Here is a 21,231-nt window from a genome sequence, read left to right on the forward strand (position 1 = left end):
AGATTACCCACTCTGAGACCCCACAGCTAATTCTCCCCTGGCCTCCTCGCTGGCCCAAGTAGGATTAATTCAGCCAGCTAGCCCTGGCTGATGCTTATTAGATGGATTTCCCCCAAATTGATTTTTGAACTTTGAATTTTATTGTTATTCATGTTTTTATACTGTATTTTATGCTGCTTCTACAATTAAGTGTTTTAAATTTGTTGTTAGCTGCCCTGAGCCTGGTTTTCTGAATTGGGAAGGGCGGGGTATAAATAAATAAATAAATAAATAAATAAATAAATAAATGGCCATGGAACCACCCATTAGAACAAAGTAAATCTGCAGAAAATGTTTTACTTTGATTTTTAAAAGATGGTATTTCTCCTTTCTCCAGGGAAAAACTGTACAAGAACTTCTAGAGGTATAGCAGAAAATGCAGGAAGGTACAGACAGGGATAATGACCACAATTAGTAACATAATTATCAGCCTACACGTCTCTGCATTTTATTTTATTTATTTATTTATTTTATACTGCTCTTCATCACAAGATCTCAGGGCGGTTCACAAGATAAAAATAAGGGATAAAAGCACAAATAAACAGTTAGAACAAACACGACAAAACAATAACCCCCACCTCCCACAAACACATTCAAAAGCTTTACAATTTAAAATATTTACACACAAAAAACCCCATATGTATACCTGCAATTCAAAATAACACTTCATGTATCTGATGACATGAGTGTAATATGGGAAAGCTTACATCATAATAAAATGGTTGGTCTTTAAGTTGTCTGTCACAAGTTTCTTTTGTCCACTATAATGTAATGGGTGCTATTCCTCCCATTCCGCAGGGCAAGGGAACTTCAGTTGCCCTCAAATAGTCCTTTCTCACCCTCAGACCTCTCTCCTAGGCCATTCCTCTAATTGGCCCTGCTTCACACCTGATATTTTTGCCTGGCTGGAATGTGTCCTTCAACTCCTACAATGCCTCATGCTTTGCGAATAGAGGAGGTGTGGCCAGTGGCCTACAGCATGAGAACATTTGCATTTGTTGCTCCGCCCACTTTTGACTCTAGCCCCATCCACCCCTGGCGTTTGGTCCTCAGTCTGAAAATGGTTCCCCACCCCTGCTTTTTGGGATGCTTCTCTTTTGATACCTAACTATTTGGGAGGGGCAAGTCCTTATTGGTTTCTATGGAGTTTACTCTAAGCCTCCATGTATTGCCCCATTGCTCTCAAGCATGTGGTTCAGCATGGGGCAGTAGGGAGCTACAGTTCACAGATCACCTAACTGCCGCAATCCAGTGGTAGCAGACACGGGTAAAGTGACCCACTGCTCATGAAAGAAACCGCACGACAACCTGTTCTTGTGCCTTCAGCAGCAGCCTGGGTCTGCAAAAACCAGGAAATACTTTTCACAACACAGCTAAAAACATGCATCACATGCTAATCTTTGCCACAATGGCACCTGAAAAAATGATTACCCATCACCCTTGGACAAAACCAGTTCCTTTTCTTTACTGGTATGTATTGGAAGACCTTGTGTACAAGTATTAAAACTGTGTAAACTCATGCAAAGAGATCTAAGTCTTTAGGGCTTAGTTACTGCAAATCCCTGCAAGAGACAATTAGCCTGAGTCTAATCTCATTTACAGTGGTTCTAAACCACTGTAATTCCATGACTTCATTGGTATTGCTCTGCATGTATGCCAGCAGCACTAGATTAACCAATGAGCTTACTACACTCCAGTAAAGGAGGTTAGTCCATGCTGTTTGTACACGTGCTGGTCTGCTGTGTAAGTAGACTAGAAATATTTTCAGCCTATCAAGTTGCCAACACCAGAGACAGCTTGCTCCAGTGAAATTGGCATATGAAGTAAGCAAAAAGCCACCCAAAGAAATGGAAAGCAGCAGTTTTCTAGTGCTGTTGTGGGACAGCTAGAAACACAGATTCAAGTATTACCAAGCAAAGTTAGATGGAATACCAGGAAACATGTCTTAACTGTATGAATAGGCAGGCAACATGGAACACGAGAGGCAGGGAAGTTGTAGAGCATCGCAGGTTGACGATTTTCTTTTTCTGGTTCATGTAACACCAGTGTTTGCTAAAAATCCCAAACTCTTTGAAACACTTCCTCTTGGGAGCAGAATGAATGCTCTGAAATGTACTTAATTTGGCTAATTCATTCTGGTTGCAGAACTCCACTTTCCTTGGCACTGAATCTACATTAGATTGGCAGCTAGTATGTATGCCAGTCACATCTGACATATGAAAGCAATGCTGTTTCTAAAGGCAGAAAAGGATATGTGTTAAAAGCAGCCGATTAACTGGCTCAGAGGGGCAAACATACAGCTTAAAAAGCAGTGAGCAAGTGTGGAATTAACTGAGTAATCCAGAGAGAGGGGGGTGAATGCAAAGCAGAATATGATTAGCCCTCCCTCTGTTTTTGCACAGATGCTTGTCAGAGAATAAGGGGGGGGGGTTGCCTAGTCCAGATGCTCCTATACCTTTCGGTTGCCTAAAAATATTTCACCACAGTTCCTACTGATAGGAGCGGCAACTGGTGGAATTTCCCCTTCTACACAATTCCTAAATTGATCTCTCTGGGGTCCTCTGAAAGCTCACCAGCTGAGCACCCCTAGGGCTCCTTCTGCCTTAGTGGTGGCTAGGAAAAACCCCTCACTACTATCTACCAGGGAAAGGAGCTATGGAAAGACCCAGGGTGACTGACTGAGGATGTTTGCTGAGGGTTTATTCGGGGCTGCTCATCATTAGGGGAGCGCAGGGTCCCACCAAGCACAAATGCTGAACTCTGGCAAGATGCTCCAGGTCCAACACAAACTCTAGATGCAGAGTGGGAAGAAAGAGCAAGATAGGAAAGAACTAAATGGAGGGAGGGAGCGGCAAGTTGGGGCACTGGTGAGAGGAGAGGGAGGGAAGAAAAAGGGGAAATGCGGGGGAGGGGTGTGGAAGGTGGAGAAATGGCAAAGGAGTACGGTAAATCTGGGCAGAAGTGAGTGGGGGTAGGAGGGCGATGATTGACAGGGAAACGGTAGCAGTAAGATCAATGCCTTTTTAATTGGCATCATCCCAGTGTCCCTATTCAGCATGGTCACCCGTGCCCCATTCCTATGCAGTGAGGTAAGGGGACAGTAGTCCGTAGCCATTCCCCTCCATGCCTGCATAAGTTGTGCACAAATCCCTTATGCATCGTTGCTCTTTTGGCCTGAAAGCTTCCTGCCCTGCATTCCCGTCCTCTGGACTGCAGCCTCCGCCGCCGCTATAGGCTGAGTCTCTCCTCTTATGTAACACTTTTGCCACACTGTTATTTGAGGCTGAGCCGGGAGTGAGAGCGCTGAAGGCGTTCGACACGCTCCTCCTCCCAAGGATTCTTGTTCTTAGTTGACACCAATTTTGTAAATCCCATCGTAAAATTCGGGTGGGGAGTCAGAAAGAGGTTTTACAAATTACTTGGAAGGATTGCTGTAGTAGTGCATTGTCATTGCCATTTCTGCACTTTATCCTTTGCCCATACTTGATCGAGTCATAGAATTGTAAAGTTGGAAGGGACGGCCGGGGGGCGGGCGGGATACTGCTAGCCTACATTTAACAAAAACAATTGTGTAATTAAGAAAAATATGTCAAACATAATCTATGTGCAAACATGTGCACGTGTTGTGTGTGCGTTCTAGGGCCATGCCACTAGATACCCTTTCTGGAATGCAAGAGGGAGCTTGCTATAATAACGTTTAGGCGTTATGTGATCGGCTGAGAGACCTCCATTGTCATGCAAGTCTTTTGCCCTAACTCCTGCACAAAGTGCCATGCAGTTCATAAAAGGTCACATTGTACTAAAAGTCCACCCTGAGAATTCCTGCAGTGGAAGATGATGAAACAGCATCTCAAAATCGCATCAAGGTAGACATAACGGGGCTTGAAAGCAATACATTCAGATGCCCCTTCATGTGTTCTGTGCATCACTTAAGAAAAATTCAAATGCAACTCTCCGGCTATGGTTCTATACACTTTTTAAAAAAGAAAAAAAAACTACGAAAGTGTCCTAAAGGAGCCATGCAATCCATGGACGCCAAGGAACCCAACTTGGAAGTACGAGGCTCAGGTGCACAAATGCCTTCGATTTGCACCACCACCACCCCAGGCAGCGTGCAAGATTTGTAGCGTTTGCCGCACAGTCTTGAATGTACTGTTCCCGTGCTAAAGATAAACCAGATCCCTTGGGCTTTTTGCACGCACACAAACACGCACACGCGCGCGCATCCTTTAAAGAAGCAAATGAGGTAAAAGAGCAGGGCGGGGTTTCTTTCGCTCCGTCTACCTTTTTGGAGAGGTGGAGGGGGGGATAGAGCAGGAGCGGCCGGGCTGCGCTCGAAAGAGCCTTTGAGGACAGCGCGCGCCAGCTGCAAACAGCAGCTGCCTCGGCGGCCGCGCGGGGAAACATCTCGCGGCGCGCGCCCGCCCCTGCCGGCACCGCGCGCCGCTTGGGACCCGGCCTTCTGCCGCTCCTGCGCTTGCTACGTGCGCACTGACACTGTCCTCATGGCAAAGCCCAGGCTGGGCTGTACCACTCGGCACCCCCGAGGAGGGGAGGGGCGGCCGAGGGGAGCCGAACCGCGCCAACTGAGAAAGGCGGCGGACGCGACGCCGCGGGCTCGACCCCGCCCGGCCCTTTCGCCAGCCGCGTTCCTGGAAAGGAGCCTGGCCGGCGGCAACCATTGCGGGAAAGGGAGCGGGGGGGGAGGGAGGCGGGCGGGCGGGCGGGAGGAGAGCGGCATCGACGCTCGGGCAAGTACAGTTGGTTCCTCCCTAAAGTAAGGACGTGCAGAACCGAACGCGCCGCACCCCGCGCTGTAACTCCCGGGGCAGGGCGAAGGAGGGAGCTGCCTAGCCCCGCGCGAGGAGGGGGTCTCCGCCGATTGGCGGGCGCGGCGGGAGGCGTGGCTGGCCGGCAGCCGGGCGCAGCCTCCATTGGCGGACCCGCCGCGCGACGTCACCAGCCTCGATTTGCATGTAGCCAGGGCGGGGTAGGGGAGCGAAAGAGAAGGCAGGTTGCGCGGCAGCGGCGTGGGCTGGGTAGCGCAGCGCAACGCCGGGAAGGAGAAGTTTCCGCTGCCGCTGCCTCTGCTTCGCTCGCGCTCTCCCTCCTGCCCGTGGAAAGTGGGCAGCGCAGGCTGCCGAAAGGAGCCCGAAGGAAAGTGCCCGAGGAGAGGCGGCGCCTGCGAAGTTCAGGTAAGTGGGGTAACTAGGGAGAGAGGTGGGTGCTGGGGCTTCGGGGTAGGGCTTGGTTTCCGGCTGGGTGTTTTAAGGTTGAGCAGTTAAGGGAAAGCATTAAAAAAGAGGGGGGGACAGCATTTCTTGGTTTCACTTTCAGCGTGCGGCATAGAGCATCCCCCCCCCCTTTCCCGGCCAAGTCAATTAAAAGGCGCATCCGTGCTCAGGGAAGAAATTAAGTCGTCAAAGCCAAATGTAGATGTTAGCCGAGGAACGAACGGAAGCAAGTTCGTACCAGGTCATTGACAGTCCTCGATTCCCCCCCCCCCCCAAGCTCTGGGAAAGGGCTCTGAACTTCCATTTAACTTTTTTCCTCCCCTTCTTAATATTATTTCGAAACGCTTCGTTGCCTAATGAAATTGCAGCTGATCCATTGAGGAGGAAAGAAGCAGTTTCACTTTTGTCGCAAATTAGCCAGCCGATTAATTGGTCGGCCAGGTTTCCACACTCGCTCCGCTTCAGGGTGTGCAAGGAAAGGAACGGGGCTTCTTGCTTCGTTTTGGTTTGCGATCAGTATAACTTGATTCTGAGCAGACTTGCAAAAAGGGGTTGTTGCGCTGTTCGGTTGCCTGTGCTTGTATAAACACCAAGTGGGGTGGCGGAGGATGTAACTCATATCCAGTTAAGTCAGTGGGTAAAAGTGGCGGCGGGGAATTGTCCTCCAGGTGGAAACGGAACTTCCTTATTGCTCCAACTTCTACAGCAAGATCTCTTCCTTTCTTTTCTGTGAATTAGCTGGGGGGTCTGACTGCACTGACCTGTTTCTTCCAAGTTGACATGTTGTTTTGTGTTGGGTAAGTGCAGTACAGAATTAAGCAAAAAGTGGCCAAAGGGAGAGACTTCAAAACGCTTGCAGCTGACGCCTTGCCCTGTGTTGTAGAAAGTCCCTCTGGTGTGCTCTGCATCTGTCTTGCACATGTTGGAATGGCCCAGGGGTGTTGAAACAGAAGCTTTCTGGGCTTATTTTTGTATGCGTTGAAATAAGGGAAGTAGTGTGGCCGAATATATTGGGGCTTAGGGAGTGCTGGTGGTGACTCTGCTGCTGATCTATTTCTTGTGTATTTCAGATCCATGTTGGTAGGGGCAGGGGTGGTGGTAGTGGGGTGTCTGTTGCTGACATCTTAGAAGAGCCAGCCTGCCTGTGGTTGGTCTAACTCTCCAGAAGCAGGTGAGCCACTGACTAACGCACATTGTGCTGCTAGTGCCCCCACTGTGCGTGTGACAGCGGCTAACCTGCTTTTCGGGCATCACTGTGTCTCCTTCTGCTACCTCCTGCCCCTTCCCCAAGAAGAAACAACGCATTGGAGCCTGGTGACTTCTTCCATTCTGAGTGCAGTTGGAGAAAAGAATCCTTCAAGAGCTGGACATCAACCACTAACACGTCCATGGCTGTTGCAGAAGAGCAGAGTTGACGTTTGCACACTCATGGGCATGTATGTTCCTTCCTTTGAGGATGTATGGAAGACTCAAAATAAATTGTGTTGGATCCGCTATTAAATAGGTTGTGTTTTCCCTCGGGAAGGCGTGCAATTGGCAACGACTACTTGGCTTGGACTCTCTTGGGTTTTCCCATAAAATCAATGAAGTGGAATGCATACAGAATGAAGCAGAGCGCCATGTGGGAAGATAGTAAATGTATGATGGTCAGTCTAAGGGATTGAACACCCTTGCCAAAATAAAATAAAATTATACACTTCTAAAAAGTTGCTTAGTGGAGATCGTACTGAACCATAGAATCTGCCTCCTGTCACGGTATAGTAATGAGTGAGTGAGTGAGTCAGGCAGTTGAGAAATTACAAGTGTGAGGGGCGCTCTCTGATCTTCTGAGCATCAATTGCAACCATTCTCTCTCTCCCCCCCCCCCCGCCTTCCTCAGAGATCTTTGTGGTTTCTTGCTCCTTTCTCCGCTTACTTGTCCTGTAGGTGCAGATCAGGACAGGACAAGGGGTTAAGCAATGGCCTGTAATCTCAGACACATGGACCACTTAGAAGTCCTTGGCATATGAGACCACTGCATTGCTGAAGCTGATCTGATCTAGGTCAGATGGATGAGTGACCCTCTCCCACAGAGCTATCTGTGTGCCACCTTGAATTCCATAATGGACGAAAGGCAGGATATAAATGTAGGAAAACAAACACTTACAAACCTCTCTCCTGCATGAAAGGTAGAAATGCAGTTTTTATGTGCACTGTCAGGGTTTTAAAATGATTGGCCATGCAGGAAAGTATATTTACAACTGCATTTCAATCTTCTTTCATTTTCATGAAACCTGTGAAGAGGTGTTCTACCTGAAGTGCTTTTTTGTTTTTCAGTCTGCCATTTCACATTTTTTACATTTTCCCTGCAGAAAAGTGATGGGAGGAAAAGCTTTTTCAATTTCACCAATATTGGGAACAGCTTCACCCACTCTTCCTTTCCCTGCTGCTCCATAGCTGCTGCTGCTTCAAGAAAGAGAAGAGGGGAGTTTCCTCTTCAAAAGGGCATGTGGGGGATGCATACTGATTCCCCCCCCCCCCCCCCCGAACTGTCAAGGCCCTGTTTCCCTAGAGAGCAGAGAAAAGGACAGTAAAGAAAATAGTTGAGCAAGCTCGGAGGATATCTGTGGGGTTGCATCATAGTCTAAACCAGAGCAAGGTGGAGTAGGCAAATGCCCTTGAGGGGTGTCTTCTCCCACGGCACCTGGGATGGTTATGGTATAACATTTAAAGAGGTGAAAACACAACCTGTGAATAGTGAAAATGTGGCATTAACAGGTAACTATCATTTTACCATTTGTGTCCAGTGGAAGGAATCTAGGATGGCCAAATTATTACTTTTTTATGTCTGGCTATGAAATAATTTTGCTTGAAGGAATTTTCTTGTAGGTCATTCTGTTCATGATGTAAAAACTGCCAGATTACCGTGGTTTTGTATCACTTCTGTTGGTTCTGTCTAACACTAGTTTTATGTGCAATGTTGTACAATCATTATTCTATTCCTCCTAATCACAATCTTATTAAGCAGGTCATTGCACTCCTTCCCAACTAAAATTGTGAGGGAGATACTCTTGGCAGTGATACCTAAGGAATCCATGGTGACAACTGGAATTTGGACCCAAATTTCCCTAGGTAGTCAAGCAATCCACTTTGTTGCATTGGCTCATTGTTCAGATGTGTTTATTTTCACAGTGAGGTTCCAGGAAAATGAAGGTGTAGTTACTGACAAAGCAGTATGCAAACACTAAAGGAGATGCTATATATGCCTCCCCAGCTATACAAATGTGGAACCATAAAACTGCTTCAAATATTAATTGTGTACTAGCCCAAAGAGCTATGGTAGTGCTCAACGTCCTGCTAGCATGATTTGTGGAATGTGTATTGCCAAAATAGATATGATTTCCTTACATATACTTTGCAGCTTCTGATTGTAACACAGATCTATCTACCTGGCCTCTGTAGGTTAGGTTAACAACATAGTTGCCTTAGTTTAATTCAGATGCCCAGACAGAAAGGAAAGCGATACTGACAGCTGTTGGTTGATGAATGTTCTTAGGTTGTCTTTGGTTTGTGTGCTGTGCTCCTCCAGACTCTGGAAGTGCTCCAGTACACCTTACAATGTACACCTCATTGCAATTCACTGGGTGTCTTTTTCATCAGAGAGGTTTTGAACTAAGTAAGCTAGAGGGAATTTCCTAGAGAGATGTGTCTTCTGCAGTACCAACAACATAGATGAAATGGCCAGCTTTGCTTGTTACCAATTCCCTTGACAACACACATATACTTCTGTCTTATAGGCAGGCAGGCACACTCATCCAGGCATGCTCCTCAGTTGATATACTGGAAGATCAAATAGCATGTGTGAATGAGCAATCGAAGACATGAAATAATCTTATCACCTCATTTTAAAAGAAGTCAGTGGAACTGGTTTACATATTCAGCTGTGAGTAATCAAGTGATGTATGTGAATGTGAGAACCAGCTTTAGTGATGAAACCTAGAGAAATATTCATTATGTATTAACGTGATCCTCTAAATGGAAAGTGGATGACTTCTTCTAACAAAACAGATCCATTAGCCACCAACAGTCAACTTACCTACAATTTGTTGTTCGTTCTCAACTTTAACTGTGTGTAAATTACCTATCCGATACTCCTCAAAAATACCGGTAAGCAAGATTTTATATAGCATCACATTCACTGTAAGGAAGATTTACTTTTTTCAGTGTACCCCACCAGTAAATTTCCCATTGCAATGGCTCATGAACTCGTATGCTTATCTGTAAAATGGGAATAATTATGACCTAATGCAGGTTTGTGGCAAGGCTGAATAAGAGTTTGTAAAGCATTATATAACATAAGAAATTCATCATATAATCTACTGGAAGGTTGTTGGCATTGGCAAATATCATTTGTCACTTCATCTTTGTCATATTGTTAAATCAGTAAACATTTGCAACCAAAATGTGTGTGTGTGTTACTTTTGGGGTGGAAATAGGCTTTACTATGAGCCACATTTGATAATCCTCAGTTACTCAAAATGAGCTGACCTGTAGATATGTACAGGAACAATAAGAAATATTAGTCCTCATCAAGACTATGGAATAGATCTCAAGAGGAGATAGATCTATGGAATAGATCTCAAGACCTTTAATGCTAAACAATGCAAACTCTGCACATTTCTGATGAGAAAAATCAATTTATTTGTTGTGAATCTCTTCCCCCCCCCCCCCAAACATAGGGCATGAATCTTAAATGGTAACTTTCAGGTATTTCCATTTTGATGAAGAATGTTATGGGTTAAAAGTCAAATTATCTTAATTCTTGCTTTGCTACCAGTACATACATACTGAGAATTGAGATCCATGGTCGTGCATGATTAAAACATGTAACTATGAAAGCAAAGATACCAGAATTCAAATGCAAGCTACTTAAGCAAAGTATGAAGGCTTTGCATTAAAAAAAAATACAAGATTAGATGCTCAAGTGCTGTAAAGTTTTGCTAAATATAAAATAACCAAGCACATAGGAGAACAAGTCTTGCTTACACAGCCAGCATAACTTCTGCAAGGGCGAGTCCTGTCTCACAACCGATTATAAGTTATTTGGGAGTTTTAAGTATACTGATAGCTGTTTCAGCTTGCAGAGTATACTTGGACTTTCAAAAAGACTCCTGAGGTAAGCTTAGTTGAGTAAAAAGATGCGAGGTTCTGTGATTCAAGGGGACGGAGCAATTCCCTATGAGGAAAGCATTCAGGACCTTTTAGAGAAAAGGCAAGGAAGTGGTGACTTGCATGCATGCAAGGAATTGTTCATGGCTTGGAGAAAGTGCATGAAGTCTGCCTCCTCAACACTAGAACTCGGGGACATCTCATGAATCGGAATTTTGGAAGGTTCAGGAAAGGTGATAATACCTCTCCAAGCATTGGTGGCCATCTACTTAGGTGGCTTTAAAAGAAGATTAGACGAATTCATGGAGATAAGGCTATCAATGGCTGCTAGCTACAATGGCTGTGCTGTGCCTCTAGTTTCTGAGGCAGTAAAGTTCTGAATACCAGGAGTCAGAAACCATAGGAGGGAAGAGTGGTCTTGTGCCTGGCTCCTACTTACTGGTTTCCCACAGGCATCTGGTTGGCCACCGTGAGAACAGGATACTGGATGCATCAGGCTGTTATGTTCTGATGCATAACACTATTCGATTGGAGAAATAGCCACGATGGTACTGTAGTGCTGTAAGAATTGCCAATGAAGGCCGTTTAACTTCTTAAGAATGCTTTTGACTAAGATACAGTGGTACCTCGGGTTAAGAACTTAATTTGTTCTGGAGGTCCGTTCTTAACCTGAAACTGTTCCTAACCTGAGGTACCACTTTAGCTAATGGGGCTTCCTGCTGCTGCCGTGCTGCATCCTGAAGCAAAGTTCTTAACCCGAGGTACTATTTCTGGGTTAGTGGAGTCTGTAACCTGAAGTGTCTGTAACCCGAGGTACCACTGTGCTCTGATTTATTATTCTTCCTTTTGTCATTTTGGAGAAGGCAGGTTGAGACACCCTGCCCTGCTCCTAATGTGCGCCAGAGTCTCTTGACTATGCCAGTGGGATCCTAGAAGAATGTAAATAGCATTTGGGGCTGAGAGCAGTATGTTTCTGAAGCACCGGAAGAGCACATGTTACTTTCACATCAATGTAAGCAGAGGCTTACATAATGCTTCTTAAAATCAGTTGGCAGGAAATTCCACTGGGATAGAGAACTTGCTCATCCAGAAACAGTCAGAATCTTTTGATACAGAACAAGAGCCACTGAAAAAATAATAAGGCGAATCCTAAACTCTTGTCTCCCTGCTATTAAGTGTCTGTTGCATAGGACATGCGTCCTTATGGATTTCTTGGGTTTTGAAGTTACACTGCTTGACTCATTTGCAGTACCCTAAGCATGAGACTGTTTGAGAGCAGCTTTGCTTATCTGGATGGCCTGGTGTGTGTGGGTGTGTTGACACAAGGCAGCGGCAGAGATAACAGGCTTGTATTGTGTGTTACTGAGTCTTACTTCCCTGATTGAAATGCTCTTGTTTAACTTGATTGCAAGCCATCTGCCCAAAGATGATGAGCCCTCTTGGCTAAAGCAGCACCTTCTAGTATATAAAAAACTCCTGTTTGCACATCACCTGGAAAGGTGCTGGAGTCAGCCAGGTCTCTTCCTCCTGTACTTTAGACCTTGGATTTATGTAACAGGCAATTCCTGAAAAAAGACTTGGGAAAGCTGGTTGCAAGAAACCCAACATACAGAAATTTGCACTGCTGCTACATAGTCTACCTTTTGGTTTGTCCTAGATTACACGGGAAGGCCAAGCCACATTCTTGGCTGGGGTGGGTGCTCTCTGGTCTTCCAGATGTTGCGGGACTACAACATCCATCATCCCTGCTGGCTGGCTGAGGCTGATAGAAGGCCAACAGCATCTGGAGGGCCACAGTTTCTCCTTTGATTGTGGCCTCAATTTTAACTCAGTATTTTGAGTTCTGGACCTTGCAGAAATGGCAGGTATGTAATACATGGAGGTGCCCAGCTGGCGAGGGAGGAGGATTAAGCTGGGTGAGTTGGAAAAGAACTTGAACTTGAACTTCCATTTTCAAATTTTTCTAGCTGCTGCAGGAAGAGCAAACTGGCCACCTCCACATAAAGAGCAAGCAACATCAGGCAACCACCACACTTTATAGCATGCTTGTTCTCTGTAGGGTTCTTCTCTCCCATTGGCTAGATTTCCCTCTGTGATGTGTAGGGAGATCTGTTGGCCCTCTCTTCCCCGCCCCGCCATATCTCCACATTGTGTTTAGTAATGCTGGCATAATGCGTTGCTCACTGCTTCCATGAAATGCGCAGCTTACTGCATTGTTTACTAGGAAAGCATCGAGCGCAATAGAAAGTGACTGAAGTCTGATTGAATCTGAAATAAGCTTACTAATGCTGCTAGGAACTGATGTTTACCATCTTAAAAAAACAAAACTAAAAAAACAACCAAACTGGTGACCTTACCCCTCTGGTATGACTTCATCAGCTATTGGAAATACAACATATCCACCCATGTGATGTTGCTGCTCAACTGTTCTTTGTCTAGCTGGCGGGGGGGATGCCTGATGATGCCCACAAAGAGATGATTTGAAATCCCAGCTTGGACCATGAAAGTTAAATTCTACTCTGTGTAAAGAGAGCAGCCCTTTGCTTGTTCATTAATTTTTTTTCTTTGGATAAGGAATGGCTTTTGAAGAGGAGACACCCCCCTCCATTCCCCATACTCCCTCCCTCACATACATAAAAATCTCCTCAGGCTCCATCTGTGTTCTTCCTGGTATCTTTGGGGCAGCGCAGAAGCTAAAATCAGATGCTGACTCTGTACAAATTATTAAGCTTCTTGTAGCAGGAGGGAATCCAGTTATGAAAGCAGAAGTAAACTCACCTCCTGCTGTGGCCATGATTCCTTCCGAAGGAACCCGTCAGGGGCAAGTTCGTGGCTGCACCCTGCTGGCAGCAAACAGCATCCTTACATGCTTTTGTGAAGAAATCTTGGTTCATTCCCAAAAGGGATTTAGGTGAGAAAGAAGGGGGGGGGGGAAACAAAGCAAAAATAAAATAATAAACTAAATGGCATCTAGCCATTACCCCAACTTGGTAACCTCCAGATGTTTTGGAGTATGGCTCCCATTAATCTTGACCAATGGTTGTGGTGCTGAGGGCTGATGGGGATTGGAGTCCAAAAACCACTGGAGGGGACCACTTTGCTGGCCATGGAGTTCAGTGACCACTGTGAAGCAAGTATGGTGACGGGGAGAGGACCCACGAGAGGTGTCCTTCCTGCACCACCTGCAGTTGCCAACCCAGTTTCCTTTACGCAAGGGTTCATCTTCTAGAATGCTGCAGCAGCCTTTGTACTTCCTGCTCACAAGATTTGGGAAGTTAAAGCTTGTTAGAATGGGCTATGTAGCTCACAGTTCTTTGTCAAGATATATCCGTCCACCATCCAAGGATGTCATCTTTTTGTCCAGACGTCATGTATCCCAGAGGATATATTTAGATGCCAGCTAGCTGTATGCATGATTATTTCCAGGTATGGCTGGTCAAGTGGGATCAAAATGTCTCACAGGGAAGACTCGCACATGGAATTTGCACAAGATATATATGCAGCAATGACTGCATATATAAATAGTTATTCGTTAAATAACTATGAGGTTGAATTCTCAAATATGAAGGAAGCAGAACTATCTCAAACTGGAAATTGTGGGTGTTAAAACTTGTGAGGAAATAATGTGTTAAAAAATGGGAATGATTTTCCAGAGCAAACTCCATTTGAGTCCTAACAGGAAAAGAACGATACAAGGCTTTGTCATAGTTACGTATGTGGTTGTAAATACCTATTTTACCATTGAGTTTCCAGGATGAAGAAAAGTATTAATCTGATGTTGCTTATTAGGGCCTTCACAAATCTAGGACAGGATTTTGGGGGAATTGTGTTGCTTCAGTGCTGAGTTCCAAACAGGCGGACTGTTGCTTTGCCTGAACAAATTTCCATGCTAGGAGGCATGTGGCAAGCCCCATCCCTCTTAGGAACTGTGTGACAGAAGTAGAAAGCTTGAAGCATAACCGTTCTGCAGCACTAGGCCTTTCTCGTTTTTGGCTGAGCATTCAGCCCAATACTTGGCCCAGTGTAGAAAGATGGCGGGGGCGAGGCACGTTTATCAGCTACCAGCCTTCCCACCAATAACATTTGCTAATAACAATGACTTGTAGGGGCTCTTGTGGAGTCTTGTCTCCTTTCCCTTGTGATTACTAGCACTGAACAGCCAAGGGCATTCTGCTCATGTCTAACCCAAAGCACCCTGGTTCTTAGCCTCAGTCAATTAAATCCTCTGCCTTACCAGGCTTTGAAATTTTAATCTGTGATTTGCGAGTTGCTTAAACAAGAATGGCTTGGAGCTGCTGGCCCTCTGACCCATTAATTAGACTACGGCTTCTACTGAAGTCACAAATTTTGACCAAGAGGCAAAGTGGAGAGGAGAGGCCTGTATTATGGGAAGTTCTGAACACCCGTAGAACCTTTTCAAATGTCAATGGCTTGTTCCACTGGGGTTTCTAGAATCAACAATGGATGGATTCAACTAAGGATGAGCACATCATGGACTGCAAGTAAAGTGTTGCGCTGGAGCACCTCGACTTTGGCTGCTGTGGCCGATGCCCACATGGAGAAGCACAATTGGGCTTGCTGCCACAGAATACCTCAGGAAGGAGCCAGCTGAGGCACTCAGGGCTCAGAATCTTGCTCAAGCCCTTCCTCCTCACGATCTCTTCATTTTCCACACCATGCTTAAGTAATAGTTTGTTGTACGGTGGCCAGCAATTCCTTTCCGCTGCTCTGTAGTGGTTGGGGGGGACGGGACCAGAAGCATCTCCCGTGTAGTGAGGAGGCTTCTCCTGTCAGGCATAAAACTTTAATCAGAAACAGTCATCAGCCTTGAAATGGGAACAGCAAGCTGCAGAAGTCAAATCATCAATAAAATATTAAATGGCAGAAATGTATTATTGACGCCACCTCTACGCAAAGCTCACCCCCCCCTAAAAAACCACACCCAAAGGAGGAGGAATGTAGAACATGGAGATGTTCTGCCTTTTTTGTCATAGATGTGCAGATGCTTTTAAATGAGAGCATATGCCCATTGTTCATTGGCTTTCAGGAATAATAACCATCCATCTAGCCTGCTACTGGTGTGATGAAGTGAGAGCAAGAGATTTGTGAGGCCCACCAGCTAAGGAAAGCTCTTTAACTTGACTGGTGGCATGTCACAAGAAGTACAGCTTCCTCTTTACATAAATAGCAGAGCAGAATGGCTTCAAGATGCTTGGGGCTGAAGTGTTTCTCTCTCTCTCCCTCTGCCTCTCTGCTAAGTGAAGGTATCTTGTTTAAAGGTGATACTGGGCAGAAGCAAAGCGATACTCTACATTCTGTAGAGCAGTCTTCCCTAACCAAACTGAAAGAATGAGAGGAGAGGGCTGCTGTAGAGAATTTTGGGAGTAGGGTATTTGTGGAGGTCTTTCGTGTTCTTCAATGAGATTTTCTCCTACCACTAACATTCACAAGGTAAGACTGCAGTAATGGTATCCTGGGCAAAAAAGGCCCATCTCCCTGTTGAGTGGGGTAGTCCGGCAGCAGCGAGAGCTCCCATGTGCCATTTTGGAGCCCTTGGAGTGGGTTTTTTTCTGGACTTTTGGTTCACTGATGTCCTCTTTGGGCTCTGAGGAGGGTCTCCTTGTGAGGCACAAAGACTTTCAATCTCCCTCCCGCCATTCCAGGTTAGAATTTATTTATTTATTTCCCAGCACAACTGGCAGAGACGCCTGTGCCTGTGCTGTTTCTCATGCCAGAACAGAGGTATTCAAGGGTATTTTATCCTTCTTACCATGTTTATGTGAACATATGCGTCTCTAACTTCCCCCAAACATCATGTGCAGGTGTTTCCCTGAGAAACTAAATTCCAAGTCCACCCAGAAAACTAAATATAAGTCATCTACACGCATATTCAACACTCATTTTAAGTTGCAGCAAGCCTTTAAGTCATCCCAGCATGAAGGTTGCCTACATTTCTAAAGAAATCTGTGTCCCGTCTGACCCAACACGGCAAATAAAAATGGTTTGTAGCAGAGTTAGCTGTTTGCAAACCAAATCCAATTAGCTGGCCTTTGGCACCATTAAAAATGTTGGTTTGAGGATGTGTTGCAGAATGTTCTTGTTTGTACAATGCCTCTAAAAGATAAAACAGTTTAAAAATAAATGTCAGTTTTAGACTTAGTAAAGCTTTTGCATGCATAAATTAAATGTCATAAAATATTCACTGTCAACGTACTATTGATTAGTTGTGATGAGGGGGTGGAAATAGGTGATTACCTTCAACTAATTTGTTTTAGGTATAGGAATGCAGGTTTTTGAGCGGCACAGAATTCATGAGCAGAGAACTAAGGTCTGTCAGTTTCGGGAGGGAGATTCTCTTTAGTCTTATGTGGGCTTACAGGAAAAAAATTAATACCATTTGCAGGAGACCTGAATCAGATCAGGACTATGGTACTGGGGGCACAGAATCCTTTGCAGTGCAGACCCCTACAACTGGACTCCTCAGATGCTGTGTTAGTAGCCCATTGACTTCACAAAGCGTATAGGGAAAGGGAGAAAATAATCTCTTTCATGGAGCCAAAACGGACACATCTTGCATTCTGCTTGGCCCTGGTTCTATTTTTTTTTGTACCAAATGTCATCATAAGGCACCAGCAGCCATTATTCTATGGATTTTATTAGCATATTAAACTCAACTGGCTTTGCAGCTATTCAGCTATGTTTTATAGCTAACCCACAAAATCTCCTAGACAGCAGCAAGAGTAAAATACTAAGTAGATGGCAGTAGTGTAAACACCACTTTCAGACTTCCCTGACTGAGGGAATTTCAGAAAGGCAAAATAGTAGCTATAATATCCTGAAGGGTTCATTAACAAATCCTGTCCCATAGGACAGATTTGAAGTTGATTTTACTTTCTCTAATTTAGAGGATCCCACCCACCCCCCAGGCAGGTAATGTCTATTGTGCTGCTGCCACAACAGGTTCGCAGAATCCATTTTGTCAGAAATCATTAACACTGCAGCCAGTGCTTTTTCTGGGGGTACTCAAGGATATGCAGTACTAGCACCTCCCCTCCCTCATGTTGAAAGTGTGGCACTTATTATAACAACTTCATGGTGCATACAGGGACATAGTTTTTTCTAAACAAAAAAATCACTGACTGCAGCCATCTCAAAATGCACACAATGAAGGAAAATTAGACATTGATGTGATGTTTTCTTGGAATTTCCATATTACTGGGGATAAAGCCTTCAAAAGTTAAAATAAAATAAATGGGGGGGGGGGGGACACAAAACACATGGCACATAATGTGGACTCTATCCTTGGTGGCTTATGAATACATATGAGCAGAAGCCCGTGATGTGTGCTGTTAACCATCAATACTTTCTGTGACATTCTTTACAAAGAGTTATTGAGCTTTGTTTCCCACTGCAACAGCAATGGAGCTGTAGGAGGGTACGTGTAAGACAAGACGGTTTTATTTCTAGAACAGTTTGATGGGCTGGATCGATAGTCAGGAATTGCAAGCATCTTAACTGTCTTGTGTGCAAAAGCCAAACAATGGCATCAGAAGCTGACTTGATATTGTTGGTGGAGTGGCTCAGTGGCACTGTTCTTAAAGCAATTTATCCATTTGATGTGCTTACAAAGGAGATTATTTTGTGGCCCTATTTTGAACTGGAAAACCAGTGTAAAGCACAAAGGGAAGATCCAACACATTGCAGGACACTGTGGAATTTGAATGGCTTATATTGGCCTCAAAACAATACAGGATGGAAGGGCTATGCAGACAGGAGCATGCCCAATTTGCAGTAGTTCGTACTGAGTTGTATGGTTTCAGCTGGGAGACTTTGAAGTTTTTCTCTTGCTCCTGGCACTACTGCCAGGGATGCTTACATACTTCTTCTGACCCCATTTGGTATGATACTTGCGGTGTTCATTAGAGACCATACTGTTTTCAAGTGGACATGCTAGGATTTGAGTATGGGACAAAGCTTTTTCTCTGCTACTGAGCCATGGCCCCTTCTATTTCAAGATCTTTGTTTTTTTTCCCACTGCATCTTGGTAAAAGTTGGATCTAGTAGAATTAAAATGGATCCTGCTTAATTTACATTTTGGTCTTCAATAAATTACAATCTAGAGCCATTTCACTCGGGGTTCAGGCCCAGTTTTGACACAGAAACTGCTTTGGTTGCCTGGTATGGTAACTTCTGTTGGGAGAGAGAAGGGTAATGTGTCTCTGTTAATTCTCTTTGACCTCTCAGCAGCTTTCCATACCATCAGCCATGGTATACTTCTGGAGGAAGTGGTGGTTCCCGTCCTACTTGAATGGTTGTTTCCAGAGGGTGGTGCTTGGTGAATGCTCTTTGGCCCCATTGAACCATCAATGTGGGGTTCCTCAGAGTTCATTTTTATCCTCAATCTACATGGAACTGCTGAGTGGGGTTATCCAGAGTTTTGGAGTATGCTGCCAGCAATATGTGATGACACACAGCTCTGCTTATCCTTTACATCTGCAGGTGTGGCAGTGGATATGCTGGACCATTGTGGTGCCTCTGGGTTAGATTACTGCAATGGGTTATATGTGGGGCTGACTCTGAAGATGGTTTGGAAACTTCAGTTACTGCAGAATCAGGTGGCCAGCAAGATGGTTTGAGCATATTACAGTGTACTGGCTGCCTATTAGTTTCCATGCCCAATTCTAAGTATAGGTTTTGACCTATAAAGTAATAAATGGCTCAAGACCGCTATACCTGAAGGACCGCCTCCCCCCATATAAACTGTCCCAGATTCTGCATTCATCTTCTGAGGCCCTTCTTTGTATGCCTCCTCCACATGAGATCTGGAGGGTGGCAACACAAGAATGGCCTTTTCTGTGGTGGCTCCCCATTTGTGGAATGCTCTGGCCAGAGGCTCACCTGATGCCATGTAAAGAGTGGGCTCCACTGGTGGCACTGGCATGTAGAAACAAATATTTGTGAAAATAAAAGAATTATTTGAGCAGCTGTTTAACACAGCACCATGAAATCCACCCAGACTCTCCTCCCACTGGGTTTCTGGACCTGCTATTTAGTGCACTTTTTTTTTTTTGCTTTTTAAAAATTCCTTTCATATTATTTTACTCCCTCCCAAGTAACCAAGTGAGTGCCTCCAGGTTGACAATACAATGGTACCCTCAGGTTAAGTACTTAATTCATTCCGGAGGTCCGTACTTAACCTGAAACTGTTCTTAACCTGAAGCACCACTTCAGCTAATGGGGCCTCCCGCTGCTGCCGCGCCGCCGGAGCATGATTTTTGTTCTCATTCTGAAGCAAGGTTTTTAATCTGAAGCACTATTTCTGGGTTAGCAGAGTCTGTAATCTGAAGCGTATGTAACCTGAAACATATGTAACCTGAGGTACCACTGTAATGGAGTCCAAATAGGGCCCTCGAAAACAAAAGAGCAAGCTCCAGTAACCCAAAGTGTGCCGAAGTACAAAAGGTGGCTCTATGAGGCAAAACCTCCCAAATGCAGCCCAAGCATGCTCAGGAGCCACAAAGTGTTTCTGAAAAATTAAAACTGAGTGCAGAGTGTTAATTTGTTTGCTTGTGCCCCTAACAGCAGAAAGGGCGGAGCAGTCCTCCCCACCAGAGAAGAATGGCAAATTAAACTATTGGACTATGCTGAAATGGCAAGACTGATTGGGAAGCTCAGGAACCAAAAAGACCAAAACTTTAACAAAGAATGGAAAAAAAATATATAATTTATCTTGGAGACCACTGTAAGCAGATAGAAACATTAGCAGGATTACAATAACACTTTCAATGTAGCAAGTACTATGAAGTTAATGGAGTTATATAAAATATGGTCTATTGAAAAATATGCAGTTGAAAAGGTTAATAATAGGACCCATGGAGGGGAAATTGGGAAGTCCAGAGATTTGGAGGAATTTCCAAATGTGTATGTGTATGGTTGTATTGTTATAATTTTATATTTTAAAATCAAATAAAAATTATTTCAAAAAAGAAAGGGTGGAGCAGTCCTATGGAAGGGCAAGGATCTAATGCACCTTTTTGTTGCACTTCCCACTTGTGTGTCTTCTTGCCAACATACCACTCCAACAGTGAGGCTACTTCATACATTTCTTTTGATGGGATTTAGCACCATTGTCACTAGATGATTCTACCATTTCTTCACTGCTTGGAATGCAAGCCTCATTTATTGGTTGCTGGAAAGGGCCCCCAAGAGACCACCTTTCTACTGTCATCTGTCCATCAGTCCTGGATTGCTGGAGCCATAGTAGCAGATGGAGTTCCAGTGTTGATTGACAGAGTTGGGGAGAGGATAGAATTAGGAAAGAAAAAGATGCTTAAATTTAACCATTAACGATGGCAAAGTCCTTTTGCAGAAACAGACCAACTTGATTAGATTACTTTTGAAAAAGGAGCCTGCAGAGATTATTAGCTTTGCTTTTGGGGGGGGGGGGAGAGGCACGTAATGTGCTCTGCAGGAGGAGCCTGCAGAACAGGGAGGTTGTTTAGTGGGAATGCAGTTAAACACAGCATCTGTATTTGAGCAGGGTGAACCAATGTTGATTCAAATGGCCTGCTGTCTCTTAGAACACAGAATGGTGTCAGATAAGATCACATTGCCTTCTCTGCACTGCAATACAGCTGATAGGACCTAATCTGAACCAGGGTTCTTGACAGTATAAGCCCAGAGGCGGAACTCTGAGACGGAAACATCTAAAGCAAGCAAGAGTACCTTTGAGAACGTACAGCCTGCATTTTCATCACTCTAGAATAGATCATGGGTAGGCAAATAAAGGCCCGGCGGTCAGATCTGGCCC

General features: G+C 44.8%; 1 long non-coding RNA gene across 1 annotated transcript; it reads left to right on the forward strand.

Annotated features, from left to right (window-relative positions):
- Window positions 1-5,065: 5,065 nt before the first annotated feature.
- LOC310825453 lies at window positions 5,066-9,715 on the forward strand. The gene is made up of 2 exons (XR_014555327.1): window positions 5,066-5,234; window positions 6,344-9,715. It is a non-coding gene; the product is annotated as an uncharacterized lncRNA (long non-coding RNA).
- The last annotated feature ends 11,516 nt before the right edge of the window (window positions 9,716-21,231 follow it).

The sequence above is a fragment of the Podarcis gaigeae genome (assembly GCF_964106915.1).
Source record: "Podarcis gaigeae genome assembly, chromosome: 1".
NCBI lineage: Eukaryota > Metazoa > Chordata > Lepidosauria > Squamata > Lacertidae > Podarcis > Podarcis gaigeae.